The sequence below is a fragment of the Ammodytes marinus genome (genome assembly GCF_949987685.1).
Source record: "Ammodytes marinus genome assembly, chromosome: 9".
Classification (NCBI taxonomy): domain Eukaryota; kingdom Metazoa; phylum Chordata; class Actinopteri; order Uranoscopiformes; family Ammodytidae; genus Ammodytes; species Ammodytes marinus.
In genome coordinates, this window is record NC_137213.1 from 840,042 (window position 1) to 856,776 (window position 16,735).

At 44.5% G+C, this 16,735-nt stretch overlaps 1 long non-coding RNA gene across 1 annotated transcript; it reads left to right on the forward strand.

Moving 5' to 3' along the window:
• Positions 1-672: 672 nt before the first annotated feature.
• Positions 673-1,928, forward strand: LOC307255627. The gene is made up of 3 exons (XR_013845031.1): positions 673-776; positions 1,110-1,253; positions 1,763-1,928. It is a non-coding gene; the product is annotated as an uncharacterized lncRNA (long non-coding RNA).
• Positions 1,929-16,735: the final 14,807 nt, after the last annotated feature.

A 16,735-nucleotide genomic window follows, 5' to 3' on the forward strand; every position in this document is an offset into this window, starting at 1 on the left:
TGCTTTGGTTACCCGGGCAACAGCCCATTTGCCTTCCTTGACTCAAGTTGCCCCTGTGAGAAAAAGATATCACTGTCACTGTGTGTGGTCTAATGGGCGGTGCTGGTTCTACAGTCTGATATGACAGGGGGAATGGGCCTGCAATATATTGCTCCTTTAAACAATTTTAGTGAAGAAGTCCCACTAGTGCTATCGGTGTGTGTATGGATGGGTAAAAGTCATTCTCCATCAGAGATGACGGTTAACTCATCATTCATCTCTCTTCCACCAAGGTGTTGAGGGGGATGCACTACCTTTTTCATAACACACCAGCAAGGAGGGATGACTTCGTTGCCCTCACCAAATCCACAGTCTTCCCGTTACCATTCTGTGGCCATAGGTGGATTGAAAACCTGCCAGTTGTGGAGAGGGCCATAGAGGTAATAGTAATAAAACTTTATTTATATTATAGCACTTATCAAAACATAATTACAAGGTGCTGCACAATATGATAAAATAGACATGCATGATGAAATAATACACACATACATGATGAAATATTAAAGGTATGGCCTTCACTGGTGACGTACGTGGATGCAGTGAGGACAAAGAAGGTTCCAAACCCTGGAACAGCCTCATTTGACACCATTGAAGCAGCCAAGCAAGATCCACTCATCTTGCCCAAGCTACAATTCTTCATGGCCATCTCAAGGACCTTCACTCCCTTTCTGACTAAGTATCAGACTGACGAACCAGTCATGCCATTCCTTAGCAAGGACTTGGTGGAGTTGTTCAAGGTAATCAAATTAATAATGAAGAATCAACAAGAAAAGCAAAACAAGTTGAGCGTGTGTGGGCATACTGTATGTGTGCGGGCATGTGTGTATGAGCATGCAAAAATGGGAGACGCTGTTTGGTAGCTTGATTCATCAAACTCTTCCCTAATCAAAACATAAAATGACTGAAAGATTATGTTTTTGCTAAGTAAAGGTCACTCATCATTTATTTATACTTGCTTATGATGATGTTAAGAGATTATTTTAAATAAATAATAACTAATATAGAAATGTTTATCATGACATTATCAAGGTACCTACCCCTCTATATAACAATTCCTTTTACCCTTTCAGAGTATGCTTAGGCGTTTTGTCAAGAGGGAGCATATCCAAAACATCACTCCACTGCAGATGGTGAGGCTGGATGTCGCTGACCAAAAGATCTGGGTCAACCTAAAGGAAGCTGACATAGGCTTGGGTGCAGAGGCAGCCCTCAAGGTAATTTAGATGTATTACTTATTACTTACTTTCTATCAAATGATGCTCCATATCCACCAGGCAGGAGAGAATGCTGTGTTAGGCCATTCAGCTGTATTTATAACACATTACCCATCTGTCAGGACCTCCAGAGAAAGAACAGCATAGGAGAGCTCACTGCCCTAGAGTTTAGGAAGGACTGCGTGAAGGGTATGTCAAATATCCTAAAGAAAGTCCAGGACAAGAGCCCCCTGAAGTACCCTATTGTGAGACAGGTGGCATGCCTGGACCCCACAGCCATGTACTCCGACCCAGACTGGTGCCAGGGAAGAATGAGAAGTGTAGTGCAGAAATTCCTGCAAGACAAGCAGTTGTCCAGAGGTGTCTCTGCTGGTATGAATAGTTCATAGAATAGTTTTAATGTTGTTCCTGATTATAAGGAACAATTGGACATAAGACCTTATGACTTGTATCATAATTAATCATCTAAATAAAATTTCACATATTTCCTTTCATCTGCTTTATTACAGGTGATGTGATTATCCAACAGTTTGGGAACTTCCTGTCTGTCGAGGCTAAAAGTGAGCAGTTTTTGTCCTTCCGGCCCATAGAAACCAGGCTTGATGTGTTTCTGCATGGCTTTCTCAGCCAACCCTACCCTGAGCTTTGGGGTTTCTGTCAGAAGATCCTACTGTTATCCCATGGGCAGGCAACAGTCGAGAGAGGCTTCTCGATTAATAAGGAGGTGGAGACTGTAAACCTTAAGGAGGACAGTGTCATTGCCCAGAGACTGGTATGTGACTACGTTGCCGTTTGTGGGGGGGTTGCCAATGTACCTCTCACCAAGGAGCTGCTGACCTCGGTGGGATCAGCAAGGTCAAAATATAGAGAACACCTTGACCTGGAAAAGAGGAAGAGCCAAGGTGCTGCACAAGGGCAGAAGAGGAAAGCTGCAGAAGAACACATCGCTGAGCTTAAAAAGAAAAAGAAAACTCTTCTGGAGGTATGTGGCTCTCTGGAGAAAGATGCTGACCTGTTTGCCGAGCAAGCTGAGGGTAAGTCTGGCACCTTGATGGCTCAGCTCATTACAAAATCAAACATCCTCAGGAAGAGACGCAAGGAAAAATTAAGTGAGCTGAAAAGCATAGAGGCAGAACTGGGGATTAAGGCTACAGAACTGAGGCTCACCTGAGGCTCATAACGTGTGTGCAGTAGGTCCATTAGTTTTTTTTGCGTTAGAGGTTTGCAGCTGCACTTGTTATTTTGTGAACCACAGAGCACACTGCTGTTTGACTCAATGTACTAAATTTGTTTGTATATTTTGTATTTTTGTAAATTATTTTGTATACTTCTTGGTCGGAAACATGCTGTTAAACTGCACTTGTACTTACAGTTTTTGAACCAGAGAGCACTGAGTATCACTTTATGTTCAATAAACAAACTAAAAGTAAACTTGAATGAGTCTCATTGAGTGACACACATGCTATGCTTGAGTTGTAATACAGCGGGATCCCCCCCACCATCGCGGGTTTAAGGTCTTAAATTTCATTCAAGGTGGTATTAAAAAGGTCTTAAAAAGTCTTAAATTTGACTTGCTGAAACCTGCAGATACCCTGGTAGTTAAATAATGGGGGAGCTTCCCGGTCAGGGCTTTATAAATAAAAGCATGCCAATGTGCGTCACGTCCAGGCCCGGAGTGGCTAATCGGGAGAACCGGGAGCATTCCCGGTGGGCCGCTCTGGTTTTTGGGCTGCGAGGGCCGGCCCAGTCATGGCACTGGGTTAAAATATCATTATACCTATTGGTGCATTAAAAATCATATTATTAGTCCGCAGTTAAGTTACTGCTAATGGAAACTGACCATTTCCTACAGCTTCAGTTTCACATTAAAAGCATCTAACTGGCGTAATGTGAGATGACTTTTATTTTGAAGCAGAAACAGGAACTAGGGCCACCTAGCACTGCTGCGTGTCTCTCACTAGCAGCATGCCTTCCATGTCGGACTACGCGGTGAAAGAAGATAACTTGTAATTCTGCGCTCATACCAAAGGCTTCATAAATTAGTGCCAGCCCCCAGTCATTTATTTTCAATGTAGGCCTATGCTCGGGACAATGGCGACTGGAGCGTCGGCTGCACTGGGATGAGCCCGAATCCGAACATTTATTCGGATGAGCACGGATAATGAGATCGATCCGAATATTTTTACTTCCCGAATTATTCGGGAAACAACTATTTATTTATTTTGCCTATCATGCACTAAATTGACGCAGCGCGTTCTGCCTTAACTTGAGTCGCACCTATCAGCTGTTCATCTCCGCTGCCGTGGCTTAGAAGAGAAAGACCGGCTGCATTTATGCATGGCCCCGTGAGCCGCGGTCTCTCTCCATTCCGCTGGAAGTTTCTGACCCCGACTCACCTTCAGTTCCTCCCGACTTTAATTTATTTCAAATCTCTGAACGTGAACCGCGTCTCTCTAATGGCAACGGGCCGTGTACTTCATTTAATAAAATCGATCTTTAAATATTTGATCTGCAAAGACTTCGCCTGTTTAGTTCATACAATCTGTTTATAAGTAAGAGATTTGCTCAAACAAAGTTTAGTTTTTGTGCGTTGATCACTTACATCACTAGATTATAAAACGCTGTTTCCTAGTCCAAAGTAATTATTCATTGAACTAAGTTAGAAATTAAAAAAGATAGGGAGAGAGATAGCGCGACAGAGATAGGTCTATAGAGAGACAGAGGGAGAGAGAGAGTGAGAGAGAAGAGGGAAATAAACGGGCAAAATAAATCTTACAACTTAGTTTAGTTAAAAATAAAAAGAGTGCGCAAGTTTATGATTTACTGTGATGTAATAGGCCTACTGTTTCAGACTCTGAATGTTCAATGTCCCCCAGTCAAACGTGGCTCAGACAGTTCATAACTTATAATGAGAGAGAGAAACAGACGAGAAGTAGCCTACAGTATGAGGAACATAGGCCTATCTCATTATTAATAATATGCCAATATTAAATCAATTTGAGGCTCTGAAGGGACAATAATTGTTGGTGAAAAAATATTCAGACATAAGCCCAGCCCACTTCCGGTTTCATATCCTAATACAGATACAGATAATTGTGTTTGTTGAACAGATACAGATAATGACGTCTCTGCACACTCCTACTGCACATAGTAGCACCATGGCAGGCACCTATAGGCTAGGCTACACAGGAGCATTTGAGTCCACACAGTCTAAAAACACAGAATTACAAGGGTGGAGAGAACAGTGCACTTTTGCAGACGTACATAAGGTTGTTATTACATTATATTAATAATGTTGGTCGTGAACTAAAATGGGCCGGTTTGAGGCATGAAACTCCAGGGCTGAAAATGAGCCCCACTCCGGCTCTGGTCACGTCTTTCATTAAGAGATGACCACCCAACATTTATATATAAATCGCAATTATGTGTGTCATAAGCATCTCCTGTGATGAACCTTAAAGCAGAGTGAAAAACAGAGTCCAGGAGTTTAAGATATGAATGTGATGCATGCCAATTAATCACATCACCTTAATCCAGGACAAACATAAAAACTGCCTCGATAATCCTTTTCCTACAGAAAAAAGTGAAGGTGGTTTTGTTCCTATAAAAATAGCCATTTTTTTTGTCGCAGACAATATACAAGATTTTTGATGTGAAAATTAAAAGTGAGTGTATCATCTATCCAGATGCAGAGATATTTATATTCAGCGACTCTTTCAGAAATCCATTTTTTGTGGAGATATTGAGATCATTGAGGTTTTTAGCTTTATCAAAATTTATAATTATCAGAATTGTCAAAACCAATGTCATGCAGCCTTTGTAAGAGTAAATGGTGGTCAACAGTGTCAAAGGCTTTTGACAGATCAACAAAAAGTGCTGCACAGTGCTTTTTACTGTCTAAGGCTGTAACAATGTTGTTTAAAACAAAAAACTGTTTATTAGTAAGTTATTCAAAAAATGTTGCCGGGCATGGGAGTTTGGATATTGGCCTGTAGTTATTTAGGTCATTTTTGTCACCACCTTTGTGCAAACTTTGGGAACTATACCAGAGGAGATCAAAAGATTAAAGATATGGGTTATTTGTTTTGATATGATATGTGTAGAGAGATTGATTGAAAACGGCTCCAAATTGTCCTCTCCCATGTACTTCCTGGGGTTGATGGCTAGGAGCGCATCTACAACAACACTAGTTGAAACTGGATCAAGGGTGAACAGAGGAGTCAGAGAGAGAGGCGGTATGATATTACTGGTTGCAAAAGGCGTACCTCCTCCATTTTGGAAGAGTTGACCAGCAGCTAGAAAATGCTTATTAAAAGCTAAACCAATCTCTTTGATAATTTATTTTAATGTGAGTTGGAACTGTGCTAGCATTGTTTTTGCTATTTTTTTGTTTTTGTCATTGCTCATTTGTAAACCAGGGGTTCGATCTATTTTTTACCCTGTGCTTTTTGTGGGGTGCATGATTGTTCAAAATTGAGGTGAAAGTATTGGTGAAAAAATCCAAGGCTAATTCAACATCAGCTATTTCAGTTGTGAGTTGGATGTCACTATGAAGGAGTTAATTTTAAAAGGTTTGCTGATTAAAACCTTTAAAATTACGCATAATAATGATTTTAGGGAGAGATCTTTTTAAATTAATACTTCTGATACAGGCCACTGTTTAGATTGGGTCTTGTGGGCTCAGTTATAACTTTAGGTTGCTACAGATTTCTTTGAAGGATTCAGAGGCACCAACTAGCCTGTCAATGTTAAAATCACCCATCACAATTACCTCACTATTTACATATGAAGAGAGTAAATGTGCTAGGTCGCCCAAGGAACTAGTTACTGCTGAAGGGGGCCTGTACACACCAAATACAATAATACAATCATTTGACGATAAAGACAATTCCAATGCGATAAATTCAAAGCAACTTGGAACAGAGACAGCATGTAATAATGTTACAGAATAACAGGATTTTACATAGACAACCAATCCCCCACCCCGGGTGGTCCTGTCTATTCTGAATAAATTATAGTCATTTATTGCCACCATAGAGTTATGTGTACTGCTCTTCAACCATGATTTAGTCAGAACCAGGACATCTGGGTCAGCCTGAGACACTAAGATCTTAACATGGTCTAATTTATTGTGCTGAAGCAAACTTCTTATGTTTAAGTGAAGAAAACCCAAACCCTTTCTTGATTTGAGGATGTTTGGTGAGTTTAACTCACAGTTGATCAATTACACAAAATAGGTATAGTTTTCATATTACTACTAGTAAGTGGTCTGTTGCGTGACCTGTATGATCTGTGAGGAGGGATTAATGATGATCTGACATACAGGGATTTGGTGAGTTTTTATAATTATGGATGGTCCAGGCCAGGAGGGGGCGCAAGTTGCATGGGCACTAGTGGCCATTGAGGCTGAGTCACGTGAGATAATAACGTCTTGACTGACCAGGTGTGGAGTTGGTCAATCATGCTGGACAGAGCTTGCAAGAGGAGTGACGCTAGGAACCAATTTTATTGTTAACAGCATATTGCTGGCCAGAAGATGTTTCCCTTGTTTGTTTAAATAAAGTCAGTCTTTTCCAGAAGACGTTACAATTGTCGACAAAGGGAATGCCCAAGGAGAGATAATATTGTTTGAGCCAAACATGAAGTTGGCGTACATGGCAAAATTTGACGTCACCAAATGGAGGCGACGGTATGGGACCAGAGACAATACATTGTTTCCCAGCGTTCAGGACGGAGTCGATAAGGATTTTAAAGTCAGTTTTAAGACTTTCTGACTTTAGGTCATTTGAGCCGATATGTGTCAGGACCATAGATGCAGCGGGATTATTGTGGATAATGTCTGGAAGCAGTGAGTTGATGTGGGAACCTGGGCACCGGGATAGCAGAAGGTCTCCGCCCTCGGCAGGAACACTTGTCGTACCATGGATGAGCCAACGAGGAGGCACTGGGGTTCCGCTGTTCGGCCTTGCTGCACTGCAGAGCAACCATGTGAAGGCCGGGCTGGATCATTTGCCTGCAACTGTGTTGATGACAGCGGTCCAGAGCGGCAAAGCTGCGTAGGTTGAACCGGGCGTCTGTTGGATCCTCCTGAACGTCTGATGATGGCATCCTGCAGCATCCTCCGTCCCTGTTGGAACGACGAGAAGTCTGGGAAACACCGGCCACAGGTGGAGAGGAGAGAGGCGGCGGGCAGCGAAGTGACAGCAGAGGAAGAGGCGGCAAGCACCGGCACAGTGGTGTTGGAGGAAAAAGCAGCGGGCGTCGGAACAGCGGTGGTGGAGGACGAGGTGACGCGCGCCAGGGCAGCGGTGGTATCCCCGTCCACAGGTGAACCGGGGCTGTCTGGACATAGCTGGAACCGGGGAGGAGAGCTAGAGCTATTTGCCATTGATGGAAACTCCTGTAGGCTCATAACTTTGAATCTGTTGCCGAGCTCCAGGCACTGCGTTACTGGGGGAGACCGCAGACGACCACAATGTTTACCCTTGCGGGCAGTTGACCAAATAACCGGTTCAACAGAGGTCGAGCTCAACGGCATTTGTCCATCCCCTTCGTTGACAGTAGCTGTCAGCTTAGGTTTTGCACCAAGTAGACTCCACCGATGGTTGGGTTTGGCTGACACAGCCCCGGACACAGTGACAGGAGAAGATCCCGCAATGGCTGAGCCAGACCACGGGAGAGTAGGATCATCGCCTGTCATGCAGAGGGAGCCGTAGCCAGAGGATCTTAGGGTGACAAGGTGTTTCATTTGAGTGGATGCAACAGCTCCATGATATCATTTTACCCCTGAGTTCGGCTTGCAGACCAGAGATCCTCTCCTTCAGTATGGTGAGGTTGCAACCACACCCTTATGTATGTAGCATGGTGGTAGCTGGTGCTAGCTTGCTGGGTGGAGCTGCTGGGTGCTGTGCAGGGTTGGTGATATCCAGTGTAGTGTGGAAGGTGGGAGGCCGAGCGCGGACGATGGAGCAGTGGTAACCACTCGCCATATCGGTGCGTCAACTGTAACAACCTTACTGGATCAACTTCCCACGGGCCTGGCCTCCTTAGCACCGGTGACCGAATCTGTCGATAGTCTGACATCTGCGCTGAACTCAACCCTCTCTACCCTCCTGGATTCTGTGGCACCTCTCTCTACAAAAACCAGACGAACGATGAGGGCTTCTCCCTGGTTTACTGACCACACTTAAGCTCTGAAAAAGGACTGCAGGAGATTCGAACAAAGATGGAGAAATCAAAACAAGAGTCCACCTACCAGCCTTGGAGAGAGAGCGTCTCAATCTACAAACGTGCTCTGAATGTAGCAAAGAAGGACTTTTACTCTTCTCTTATCAATTGGAATAAGAGTAATCCAAAATTTATATTTGACACTGTTGCCAAACTTACAAAAAAAACGCAAACATCAAATCGCTCAATCCACACTGCGCAAAATTTTATTTACTATTTTGATAGTAAAATTACCAATATTAGAAACCAAATCAGTTCCTTCGGTACAATGAACTGCACGATAGCTACGTGTAAGCGTAATATCGGTTTATTTAATAACTTTGAGCCCGTTCCGTATGAAGAACTGACTCAAATAAAGTTAGAAAACACTAAAGTAGTTAATGATACTCTGTTGATGATGGACTCCAATACGGCCTCGGTGCTTCTATTGTTGGACCTCAGTGCAGCGTTTGACACCATCGACCATGACATACTCCTGGATCGGCTCGAAAACCTGTTTGGCTTTACAGGGCCGGCCCACGATTGGCTGAAATCATACCTATCCGGTAGAACTCTCCTCCTACAACAACAGTACATCCATATTCACTGACGTGAAATACGGAGTACCTCAAGGGTCTGTTCTTGGACCTCTGCTTTTCTCTTTGTATATTTCTCCGATTGGTCAAATTATTCGTAGCTTCGGGGTCAATTTTCACTGCTATGCGGACGATACTCAGCTCTAGTCCCGGTCAAAGTTAATGATGTTACTCAAATCGCTAATTTAGAGGCCTGCCTATCCGCTGTTAAAAGCTGGATGTCGCAAAACTTTCTGCTCTTAAATTCAGAAAAAAAGGAATTGTTATTAATCGGTCCCGCACACGTTAGAAATCAGCTTGAGCAACTGACAATTAATTCTGACAATTGCGTTATCTCTCAAAGCTTAACAGCAAGAAATCTTGGTGTTAAGTTCGACTCCAACCTGTCCTTTGATCAACACGTCAAAGAGATTACCAAAACTGCGTTTTTTCACTTATGGAACATATAAAAAAACTATCCAGTCTGTCCATGGCTGATGCGGAAATATTAATACACGCCTTCGTATCTTCTCGGCTTGACTATTGTAACGTACTACTGTCTGGGTTGCCCAGGGCAAGTACTCGAAGCTTACAAAAGGTACAAAATGCTGCGGCGAGGCTTTTGACCAGAACTAGAAAATACGACCACATCACCCCCGTTCTTGCGTCGCTCCACTGGCTTCCGGTTCATGTCAGATCCGACTTTAAGGTGCTGCTATTGACCTATAAGGCATTAAATGGGCTTGCACCTTCGTATTTGTCTGATCTAGTTGCGCGATATGCCCCATCACGGGCACTACGGTCTACAACTGCAGAGCTCCTGTCTGTCCCCAGAGTTAAGAAAGCTGCCGGCAGCAGGGCTTTCTCGTATCGAGCTCCTTCGTTATGGAACACACTCCCGATAGAGATCAGACATCGAGGTGTTCAAGTCTAAACTTAAGACTTATCTCTTTGAATTAACCTTTGGTTAGCGCTCGTCCACCTCTCTGCTGGCGCGGGGTCGGTGGCGGGTCACCCTGTCTGGGGTCGGTTCTCTGGCCTCTGCTGGGGGGGAATTTGCTCTGGGGTAGGTGCCGGTCTTGGGCTGTTCCGGTGGGCTGCCATGGCCGCTCGGGCTGGGGCAAATTGGCGTCTGACCGTGGGCGCCGCTGCTGGGGGGTGGGATGATGCCTTGCCTCCGGACATGCGGTCGCGGCGGCCTCTGGGGCTTGGCTGGGTGGTCATGTCGGCTGATGGGGTTGGGCTGGGGGTGGGGCACTGGGGCGGTGGCGCTGCCTGCCGCTGTCATTGGTGTGCTCTGGGCTGGGAGTGGCCGGGGGGTGGTGGTGTCGGGGTGCGTGCTCAGGCGTCTGCAGTGGCGCCGTGCTATTGCCTGACTGGACCGTTGGGTGGGGTGGAAATGGGGCATCGGGTGCAGATTGTGTAATTGTTGCACTGGTAGGTGGGCACTGCGATGTTTTTAATCGTTTAGACGCGGGTTGCTTTTGACCGCCTCGGGAGAACTGCGGATAGATTGTCCTGGGGTGGTTAGAAGCAATCTATGCAATTTGCGTTTTAACTGTTTTTAACAGTTTTTAAACTGTTTTAATCATTTATCCCTGCCTGGCGGTCCGCTCTGTGGCGTCGCTGTTGGCGTCTGTGTTTCGCTGCCCGGCGTCGGTACTCCCGCCGGTCCTAGCTCTGGGTGTGCCGATGGCGGCGGCGGATGCGCCCTTTGTGCTTGGCGCCTCTGGCCTTGCCTCATGGGCTGGGCATGGCCGGGCCCAAGTGGGCTGTACGGGCCGCCCCTCCGGGGGTTTTGGCTGTGGTTGCTCCTCGTGGCAGCGGTGCATTTGGCTATTTCCCTATTCTAATGTACACATTTCCCATTATCATCACAAAGGGCAGTGAAAATATGATTGTTTTAAAAAAAGTTGTCATGTGTCTCACTTTACCCCAGCTGTGGGGTAAACTGAGACAGACCAGAAAAATCAAGGGGGTAAACTGAACCACTTACTTTTTACACTCTGAAACTACCATAACAACACAAATTGTAACATTTAGAATCCCGAGAGCTAGCTTGAAAACCAAATATTACAAAACTAATGTCGGACTAGTAACAGAATCATGGGGTTTGGTCAATTAATCAAATTTTTTTTCTAAACACTTGAAAGTAACTCTGATCAAATACAACATATAATTTATATTCAATAATTAACATTCAAATGACAGATAGAACCAGTTATATTAAAACACAGTCTGGGGGTCAGAACACAGGACCCTTAAAGCCAGCTAGTGTCTGCGGGTCAGAGCAAAGGACAATCAGAACCAGAACAGTCTGGGACTCAGAACAGGACTAGACCCAGCTGTCAGTTTCCATCTTTTGAGTCTTTTTTTCAGCATTTGTTTTTATTGGGATCATTCATTGAATAAAGACATATCTCTTAGAATCTATTGATGTTAAAGGTCACTCTCCTGTCCCCCACATCGTACGTGCCAAACCATGCCCTTGCTGACTCCCCTTCAACCATCAACCCCCACCTCCAGCCCACATTGTGTTTTGTCTTTTCAAACTAGTCTCCTTGCTACCTCAAATATAATGGATTCATTAAAGCCACTACGAGTAACTTGGTCCCTTGGCGACCCCTTTGGACAAAAGCGGTAGTATTTTTACGACGCCAGCTGACGTGAAGCTGTTTTCTAGCTCGTGCCGGGCGTGCGAGATTCAAATAATCAGGAAGCAATATAGTGCTTGTCCATGTGTTGAAAGTGTGAGGGCACCGGACTCTTTTCGGCTCCGTGAGAGTGGTTAGTGACACAGCATCAACTAATGCCAGTAATGCCTCATTTCCACCGAGTAGAGCGGGTCGGATCGGAGCGGCTCAGAGCGGGACAGCTCACTTTTAAGAATCTCGGTGTTGTTTCCACCGCCGACCCTACCCTTACTGGTAGGGCGGGGTTTAAGCTGGACTGCGATAGCCGCCGCCAGATTGTGGGTCAAACTATCGGGCTGTGGAACAACTGTGGTCAAGCCAGCGGTCTCTTGTTTTTGCTTGGTCAAACTAGCCGCTTCTTTATTTATTCCCCCCTGTGTTGTGAGCACAGAGACGGCTCGATGCAACTGATAAGAGACGGTGAGCGAACAGCGCTGGCTGCGGCAGCTACGTGACATCGTAGCAGTGGGACACAGTGTAGCCAACTGATTCATTTAATGACGAGGAAAAACACCACACAATAAACAGTGCCGCGCTCACATTGTCGCCAAAACTCTCTTCACTCTAGCCGAGGTGACTACAAACGGCGGAAATGATTAAAACCAGCCGCTTCTTTATTTATTCCCCCGTGTTGTTGTGAGCGTGTATTTACTACTATCTATGGCGTAAACACACAGAGACGGCTCGGCGCAACTCACAGAGACAGTGAGCGAACAGTAGGCCTACTGGCTGCGGCAGCTACGTGACTGTGGGACACAGTGTAACCAACTGATTAATTTATTGACGAGGAAAAACACCACACAATAAACAGAGCTGTGCTCACATGTTCGCCAAAACACAAGACTATATTCACTCTTGCCGAGATGACTACACATGGCGGAAATGATTCTTTCGACCAATCAAATGACGGCTCCGCCGTTTCGGCACCCATTCAGGCGGCCAGTACCCCTACGGAGGAGTACTGAGATTTGGAGCGGCTCTGAGCGGTTAGGTGCGCTTAAACCGTACCCTACCCAACTTTTGGCAAATGAAAAGCCAAACTACCCAGACCGAACCGCTCCGATCCGACCCGCTCTACTCGGTGGAAACGAGGCATAAGTGCTACACACACCTGATTGCAATGAGTTGATGCAGTGTCACCGAAGTACTCTCACGGAGCGTGTCCTCACAGAAAGCGAATGAACGAGAGACGGCAGTTAGTATGGATCACGATGAGGTAATGTGTTTATGTTGTTGTAAATAATGACTATTTCAGATGAATAATGGTCGACTCATCTGATGATGGTGAGGCAAAGTAAACTTTGTTTTAGCAGGCTATCGCTCATTCATTTAGGAGTAAACACTGCAGTTCGCTCCCGTGAAATTGTGTATACGTTGCTTGGCAATGCCCTCCCGCTCGTCTACCACTCTCCCTTTTAGCTTTTCTTCATTGCATTTTCTTTTTTTTCTTTGATGGTTCAGCCCCGTTCAGCCCCGTTATCAGTCATTATGACGACAAATAACTGTCTCAAACAAAGGTCCCGCTCCCCTTCCCTCACCTGGAGGGATAGGCTTCTCAAATCGCGTTGTTGCGCCACACTGAAATCTGCGACCAATACGGATATGTGACCAAAGAGCCTGCACGTGCGAACCGAAAATCGGACTGGGTGTGCGACCAGTCCAAACGCAGAAATAAAAACTATATAAAAACGTCTTTCTTTGCATTGATGGTCTCGTTTGCTGTTAAAGGTAATTTATGATTATCAGAGGAAACATGAGGCTGTTTAAAAGATATTTAAATGTCACTCGGAGCTGCTTTAAAAGAGGGCACAGACACTGTCTCACTTTACCCCACTGCCACAATTTGAGAAAAAACTACCTCTCTCAGCAATTCAGGCTAATCTTCAGTTATCATCATCACATGGTTTCATATGTTGGTAGTTCATCAACATGTGTGATAGAAGTGTTTCTACCTGAATCAATTTGATTAGGCACAACAATCGATTAATGCTGTGCTTACACTAGAGGACTTTTAAAAGACTTTGAAAAGACTGAAGACTGAAACCCTTTTACATCTCAAGACAATCAACTCACACCTGAAGACAACTAGTCATTAGTTTTAAGTCACAGAGTGATATTTTGAAAAGACAGGGGGTCTCATATTGCAAGACTACAACTAGATTCCTTTTGAGATTAATATTATTTCCGCAAACGCAATAGTGATTATTTAATTAAAAAAAGGTTAATTCAACATTCCGAGCGGGGGACCTTTAGTTATTTGACCATCTTTATTTGCTGATCTCGTCCCCCAATAACTTTTACTCCTAACCCTGTATTTGACGGTAAAGTGTTAAGGTTGCGCGGCTGTCAGCCTGGTTCTCCCGCGGAGGCTTCAAGGAAAAAGTGTCCGAAATAAGTCCCTGCACAGGCGGACACAGGTCGCGACTAATGCCGAACCTCCTGCTTCGTGCTTGGTGCATGCGAGAGTGTGACAGTGTTTACGTCATTTTACTTGAGCCAACCCCTTAAGACTCACGATAATATCAAACATGTTTGATAATGTCGGAACGTCAAGACGGGAAGAAGACTAGCTGAAATCGGGTCGGATGACCACCTTACACCAAACGACTGAGATTACGTGCGCGCGCCACAACTCCAGCACGACTTCTGTGATTTCAGTCCGACATTGGAAGATTGTCTGCGACTGTTAAATCGCGTGAAAAGTCGTGTAGTGTAAGCCCAGCATAAGTTGACAGCAAGAAAATGTACTTTTACATACAAAAAATAAATTTTTATGAAAAAAACATGCTTACAACATCACCATGAGGTCCTCTCTTTCATGGCCAAGGGGAAATAAGAGGGGCTTGAAAACATATATCTCACATGACCAAAAATGTGTTCTGTGTCCTAGATACAGGGGGTGTCTCACATTACCCGATGTCTCACATTCCCCCGTCCTCCCCTATGTCCCAAATTTAATGATGATGGAAAGATATCGTAGAAGAGAGCATTGGAGTTGTAAAAGTGTTAAAGAATATTTAATAGCATCTCTGCCATCCATGTTATAGTCAAACAACTTTGAAGAGCCGATAAATTGAATCCACCCTTCCCAAATGTGTGTTTCTGTGTTGATGTGGGTGAAACTAATTAAATGTGCTAGCATCAGATGTGTGTATATGTTTGTTTACATAATCATTTATGTGTGTGTATGTGGGTATTTTTTTAATTAAGTTGCTTGACACCCCTAGGATAGTGTTAATGCAGAGGTGACAGAAACCTCCTGGACAGTGACTAAACACACAGCGTTTTCATTTACCCGCTCATGCAGTGCAAATATGTGTGCTCATTTACGTTGTGTGTGTAGCTGTTAGTGTGTGAGGGGATAATGGCTTCAGGTGCCACACCATATCGGCCCATCTTTTTATTAGACCCTGACTGTAATGAGTAATTAACTTCCTGCCGAGAACATGTTTGTTCCTCTGTTGATGTCATAGACAGAGATATTAGCAAGCCACAGGTCAGAATTTACTTTTCCATCCCAGAGGCAAGGGAAAGTAATTTGTGTGTGTGTGTGTGTGTGTGTGTGTGTGCGCGCGCGCGTGTGTGTATTTGTTTCACTGTCAACCCATGTTATTTCATGTTAGAGTGACATATAGAATGTTTGTGCGTGCGTGCATGCTAACTAAGCAGTTATACACCATGTTAACAGGGTTAATCAACTATTTTCCTAAATAAGCTGAGGGGAACCTTCAAAAATATTTAGTTGAGTTGAGTTTATTTTGATCACATAAATACGCAACATCGATTACAAAGCATAAATAGTAAAAAAAAAAAAATGTCTTATTTAAAGGTTTTTCTGAGGGTCCTCAGGATCTTATCAATCTTATAACATAAATTTTAATAGGAGGCCAAGCCCAGATGAGCTGGGTCCACGCTATGCAAAGCAGTGTGGTCCGTGTCCATGCTGGGCAGGGAACCCTATTGTTTTTGCTAGAATTTTTCTTAGGGGGCAAAGGCCGAGCAGGAGCTGGGACCGCGTTTTGCAGAGCAACGCAGACCCAAGTCCTGCTGGGCAGGGAACCCTATTGTTTTCGTAAGAATTTTTTTTCCACATCTAAAAGTGTGTCCACAGCCCAAACCGTAAGTCTCCGCGACAAACAAACTAGCAGGGCTATCCACAGATTCACTGGAGTCCGCTGCATCTTTTGGTCAGTTTCTCACCTTGATCAGTTCAGCAGAATTCAGCCAAAAGGGGGCGCCAAAACAACAACAAGTATCGATCTCCTTATCCACTTTAGCCATTTTATTTCAATGCCTCATGTTAATAGCGGTAATGGCGTTTTGCAGAGCATCGCAGTTCCCAAGCCCTGCTGGGCAGGGAACCCTATTGTTTTTGTAAGGATTCTTATTTAAATTTTTCTCCATGTAAAAGTGTGTCCACAGCCCAAACCGTATGTCTGAACGACAAACCGACTAGCAGGGCTAGTTCAGACCCCCGCCCTCTCAGCAGCCTAAAACATTCAGACATGCCGGCCACTAGGTGGCGCAACAACTGAGGAAACCGCGTTTGGGGCTATAATTCCCACACCAGACATCCCAAAGTCAAAAACTTTATATCCACAGATTCACTGGAGTCAGCTGCATCTTTTGGCATAGGCCACACACATTTTCATATATAGGGGAGAACGGGGGAATCTGAGGCATCGGGTAATGTGAGCCACCCCCTGTATCTAGGCAACGGAAAACATTTTTGGTCATGTGAGATATATGTTTTCAAGCCCCTCTCATTTCCCCTTGTCCCTGAAAGAGAGGACCTCGTGGTGCTGTGGTAAGCATGTTTTTTTCACCAAAATAGGTAGGGGAGAGTGGCCTAAGTTGTGCATTTTGGAAGTTGTGCCACCCCTTGTTTCTAGAAAACCGTGGAAGAAATTGGAAATGTGACCACATATGTAAGAAGAGCCATCCATTTGACTCATCCTGTAAAGAAGGGAGACACAAGGAACAAGATATAAGCACATTTAAGCTAAAA